Raw genomic sequence first — 6,000 nt, forward strand, 5'->3', positions numbered from 1 at the left:
TTTTCACCAATCGTAAATTGTTCTCATAAATACTCCTTCTGCTTTGAAGTGAACTTGAACTGAGCTCGTAAAGATAGGGACCATCCAAATTCATTAAATTGAACTTTTGGCAATGCAGGGGTATTTATTAGTTGAAAATTTGAAGCATTTATATAAGATGTTTGTAAGAGCTTCTCTCTATATATCTTTCGTATAAAATCCATTTGCAAGTGTGCAAATGTATGTCAAGAACAATTGGAATAAATAGATTTGTTTGGCCGAAAAAAAACAAGATGAGTATTGGTATGATAATCTAGACATATTATGCACAATACATCTGCCTGTACCTATATCAAAACGGGCATTTTCTATTCAAGAAAAAGACGCTCTTACTGCCCAAAGCTGTTTATGTTAAAAGATACACATTTTTGTATTAAATTAAAAATAAATATGTTCAAAAAAACTATCTGGGGGTGAAAAGATTAAATAAATAAATATAAAAAAACGCCATAATGTACTAACTTCGAACGATTATATTTCCAAAAATAATAGGAGTGACACCGATTTTTTTTGTTCAAATGTTAGACAAACATGTTGGTTATCAACCTAATTTAGTATCAGATCTCTGCTACGAGGGCGACAGTTGTAGTTAGATTTTAAATATTTGTGTTTTTGTGAAATTTATCGAATAAAAGTTCCAATATCTTCTGGCGCCCTTATAGTGACACCGATTTTGATACATATTTTTGATGTATGTAAGTGTGGCTAGAAAATGATCTAAAAATGTTGGTGTCATCATGAAGGCGCTTTGAGAAAATTGGCCTTGAATATAGAAAAAAATTCATTTTCGGTCATTTTTAAACGGAGTTCGTGGCCTTCGCCCTCGTAGTGACACCGATTTGACAGCTGTAATAGTATCTAAGAAGACCATATAATAGTATAGAATTTAAAAATCCATGTCATTATAGGGACGCTTAAAGCAACAAGAACTTTAAAATCTGCAAATTTGAAAAACACGCAAAAATGTGCCACGCCCCCTAAATTTAAAAATTTAATTTCCCAAAAACGGTAAGGCAGACAAAGCTCATATTTTGCACAAACACAACATTCATGATTATGAACAACATTTGCAAAAATAAAGAAAATTAAAAATGTCAGCAATCACAACCTGCCTGATTCTTACAGACAATGGCTCTTAAGGTTGGCGCCCTCTTAGGGGACCCAGTCCGCCCCTGCCTGCTTGTCGATCTTTGTGATTTATACTTCTCTCCAACGAGATTGTCCTCTCTCTCTCTTCTCGTCTTTCTATGTCAGCGCCAGTTATGATGGTTCGCATGAATGTCAGTATCGAGTATTTCGTGCTCATACCTCAACGAGAAAATTTTCCTGAGATAAGTTAGAACTGAAGCGTAAAAAAAAAAACATTTTGATGTTGATTTAGTGATATATCCCTAGCAAAGCGCCGTCTTAATAAAAAAAAAAAAGCCTTTACGATGTTAATGTAGTGTTACATAATTTGCCGCCCCTAGCAAAGTGCCGCCCGGGGCGAGTGCCCCCTTTGCCCCCCTACGCTACGCCACTGCCGGTGCAAGTAAAAAACACTTTATTGGACACATCAACAACAGTATTTTCATTTCTTTCCAGACGATAACGTTTAAAAACGTCATTACACGTATTTATTGTTATAACATAATGTACGTATAATGCTGCTGATATGTTCAATAAAGTGTTTTTTCTTGCACCGGCAGTGACGTTATACGTTTTTTTTTTTTCGTAGTATGGAACGTACAGAAACGCTTCTTTGGGCAGCTTTTATGTACTCCCAACGAGGAATCTAGCTGTACAGATTTTATGAGTTCGTTTGGGATACCCTGTATATATGTATGTGTATTCCCAATACAAATCCACAGTTTATGTCGGATCTCGACCAAATTTGGCAGGAAGGTACTTAGGTATCTGAGAAGGAACGTAGGGGGTTTTTGAACGCAAAAAAAGTATCGAACTGTTCGAATTTTAGTTTTAGGACCCAAAAATGTCATTAAGTGAGTCTTTCTATCCGAAATAATATACCCTTTTATATATATATATATATATATATATATATATATATATATATATATATATATATATATATATATATATATATATATATATATATATATATATATATATATATATATATATATATATATATATATATATATATATATATTTCAGTCTCATTCGAAAGTCTGCAAAAAATACTCCCGAAGTAGATTTACTTCCTTTGAATTTCAAAGAAACCAAGGCTGTAAAACCACCAGGTATAAGCCTTTTTAAGTAATGGAGCATCAGTATTAAATCGGAAATTTATCGTCTGCCTCGAGCTCAGCATTAATTAGCGTGAATAAAATCATTGAGAAGAAAGATCTATAGCCATTTTTTTTTCTCAACTGTGAACAAATAAATTTCTTGCTTTTGTTTTGAGGCTTTTCCTGTAATCGGGGGATTTAATATTTTTTCTTTTCGGTTATTTTTCTGCGATCTTTCGGGAAATTTTACCCATTTTGTTTTATTTTCTTTATTTATTTTATTTATTTATTTTTTTTGTTCAAACCTGATAGTTGAACATGCGTCACTCGACGTAAATTTCATTTTCCAGGCAGACCATGCAAAGCCGGGCGAAGCAGCTAATAAAAAATAAAAATCATACTGCAATTTAATGCCATGTATATTGCTATGACTCCTACACCCTACCTCATGATTTTTTTTTCCAAGTCAAGGCTGCAGTTAAAAATTAGTTGATGTTAATCCCTGAGATTTATTTAAAAGGGGAAAAAATATAATTAAAGGTTTTTATAAAACTAACACAATAAACAAAACAAAAAAAGACGATATTCTTTTATGCCATTCACACTACATGCACTAAGTCTAAATATATAACAAAAATTTTTAATTAAAAAATATATGGGATTCTAAGGACATTTTTAAAAAGTAAAACATGCATAAAAAAACATTGATTATTTAACTCATCATTTTTGTTAGAAATATTCAGAAGACAAATTAATGAAAACACGTTTCCCGCCTTATGAATGCAAGCAGAACTTTAGGTGTTGCTTAATTCTAAGACGTAAATTTTGTTTTCACTTGCAATTCTAAAAGTTAGACATATGGTAATTGTTAGAAAAAAAAGAGAGAAAAATCCGAAATTCTATGTCATGGTGTACTTGATCCGCAAATGATAATTTTTATAATCAACATTTTTTAAATCTTATTATAAAATTTTGTTAAAAATGTCTTAAAGTGCAATCAAAAGTGAAATCAAATTTATATCTTCAAAGAATCTGATTATTAACTAATGTTTCAGGCATTTTAAATTTTCCTTTATTTTAGGGGAAAATACTGAAACCTTAAAATAGTGATAGAACCCAACTGCACATAAATGTTAATTTATAATGTTTGGAGTCATTATTGAAAATTAAATTATTTAACTTAACGCAAAAACTGTGCTATTCGACGAAAACAGTTGCGTAAAAAGGGGATAATTTGACAATCTAACTTTGGATGAATTACAGAAAAATGTTTGAAAATGTTCAGCGATAATGAAAGGAATCAATACAACCACAACCTGTCGCCAGTTTTAATACGAAAATGAAACAGAAGTGCTTCAGATAATTTACGAGTCTAACTGATTTCAATACATTAATTATCTATCGCTGCACGGAAATGTTTCTCCAAAAATCAAAACAAGCACTATATCTTATTTTAACTATTTGTTTAAACATAGTGAGAAAATGTAAAATTCCATTTCTAATTTCGTCTGCAGCATGGTGAGGGAACAAAAAACCAATAAATTACCTTACGTCTAAATAGAATACACCAGACTACGAGAACCGTCTAATAATTACACTACGTTTTAAAAAAAAATGTGTCTAGACGAGAGGTGTCTAGACAAGAGCGGAAATTTTGAGATGCTCCATCATGCATATTGCTCTAATAAAATTATTACACTTGTCGAGAAAAAAGAGGTAAAAGGTGTAGTTCTAGACTGAAAGTTAATAGGTTTTTGAAAAGTAATTTTTAATAGGAAACAAAGGGAAAGTGCTTGCGGTTAAGTTTAAGTCTGAAATTATTTTGCGTGACTGAAGTTTGTAAAATGAAACTTCGAAACAAATTCATAAATTTGCTTTGCAGTTTTTGTACAAAATAAAATTATCAGAGAGAGAGAGAATGTTAAACGTGTGTTGGTTGAGAATTACAGGTGAGTAACATCAAATTTGACAGAAATGCAGGTTGTTGTTGTTTTGTTAAACATTTTTTATTGAAAGAAAATATAAATTTTTCTAATTGAATAAAATTTAGAAGAGGTAGTATGATAATATTTGAATTAAGTCTTTATATTCTCTATAAAATATAAATTTGTGGAGTTTTCCTTCAATCATAATTACAAAACAAAAAAACTGAATTGTTGTTAATTGGTTGCAGTATTCATCCCACAATATCAGCTTTCCTCTAAGCTTCAATTAAATTAGTTTGCTTTTTACTTATAATTAGTTTGCTTGACTATTTGAGTGTATTAAAATTATTTTATGCTTGTATATACTAATAGTTGTATTCCTGAGATAGGGTAAAAGGCGGCACATATGAATATTTTTTTTCATTTCTTTATTTTTCAAAAAATATGTCTCCATGATTGAATACATCACTTTTCTATTTCTCCTCATGACGGATGCCTTTCTTTTTCAGAAATTGCAACCCGTGTTAAGCAAAGCATCAGTTCCTCTTGGGGACAGCCCCCTACATGAATGGTACAAAGCATCCCGCCCTGGTGCTGCTTTACTTCGGGCAAGTAGTAGAGAACATCAAACCGTCCTAGCCCGACTGAGAAGTGGACAGACACACTCGAGCACAACGACATGTGGCTGGTATTAAAGTTTTCCCCTTGTGCCCAAAATGCAATTTGACTCAGGCTGCTCCCGCCCATATTTTCTCTAGCATCGGCTGTCACCTGAATCAGCTGTATTCTGACCCTTCTGCTGTTTTGGAGGGACTTTGTTCGCACGGCTTCATGGACTTGGTTTGATGTTTCTGTCTGCCAAGTGGGACAAGCAACAACAACATACACTTTTCTTTGTATCATGAATTTTTTTGGGAATTTTTTAAAAATTATTTCTTTACTGTATGGTATTTTTAAACAACGTCTGCAGCTGTGAAGACGAAATTGATTGCCCAAAAGCAAAAAACGCAAGAAAGGACAAATGAAACAACTTCGCCTGCAGTTAAAATAAATTAAATTTATGATGTATTTATTCAGAACTACTCACGCATTAAGAATATGTAACACATTTCGCCAAAGCATTGTTCCTTCTGATAAGAATTAAACCCCTGATCAAAAAAAAAAAAAAAAAACTGAACACGCTGTAATTCATTAAGCACTTACTTCCATCACTTTAATTCAAAATGTTGATTAAAATAATAAATGATCCATCATGTAGGCAAATAAAATGTCAAGTCAGTATTTATAGGATACAAATTTTACCAATCCATCATAGTGGAAAAAGTGATGGATAATATCACTAACAATTCTTTTGAGCTATTTAAGATGGAATGGTTGCTTCTTTACCAATAATATAAGCAAAATAATGCATGTCCACCTGTCTATCTACTTATCAATCTGCATTTCAAATAGAACCAAGGCCATTCAACCGGTTTTCTTGGAATTTGGTTCAGAAATACTTACATTAAAGTGATATTTGCACTACTCACACAAATCGCGCGCCATAGCGGTTTTTTTTTTTTTTTTTTTTTTTTTTTTTTTTTAAAGTTAGGTTTTGTTCTGAAGAAAGTTATTCACTTTTTGAGCTTTTTACACCATTTCAAGCAGAGTAAAAATCTACATTAGACGAAATTTGTTTCATTACATATTCCAATCATAATGTAAGAAAATATTTTTAAACTCTGTAGAAATCAAAGTTCGAAATCAGATACGACTTCCTTGTGCCAACTACATTTGTGGTATTCCATAAAATAACTAAAATGTAG

General features: G+C 31.8%; 1 long non-coding RNA gene across 1 annotated transcript in view; it reads left to right on the forward strand.

Annotated features, from left to right (window-relative positions):
* The window catches only part of LOC129225984 (uncharacterized), a 210,169-nt gene extending 204,430 nt beyond the window's left edge, over positions 1–5,739 (forward strand). The window contains exon 3 of the long non-coding RNA XR_008580760.1: positions 4,705–5,739. This is a non-coding gene — a long non-coding RNA (uncharacterized LOC129225984). The remainder of the gene's footprint in view (positions 1–4,704) is intronic.
* Positions 5,740–6,000: the final 261 nt, after the last annotated feature.

This window comes from Uloborus diversus, chromosome 7 (assembly GCF_026930045.1).
Source record: "Uloborus diversus isolate 005 chromosome 7, Udiv.v.3.1, whole genome shotgun sequence".
In the NCBI taxonomy this organism is placed as follows: Eukaryota; Metazoa; Arthropoda; class Arachnida; order Araneae; family Uloboridae; genus Uloborus; species Uloborus diversus.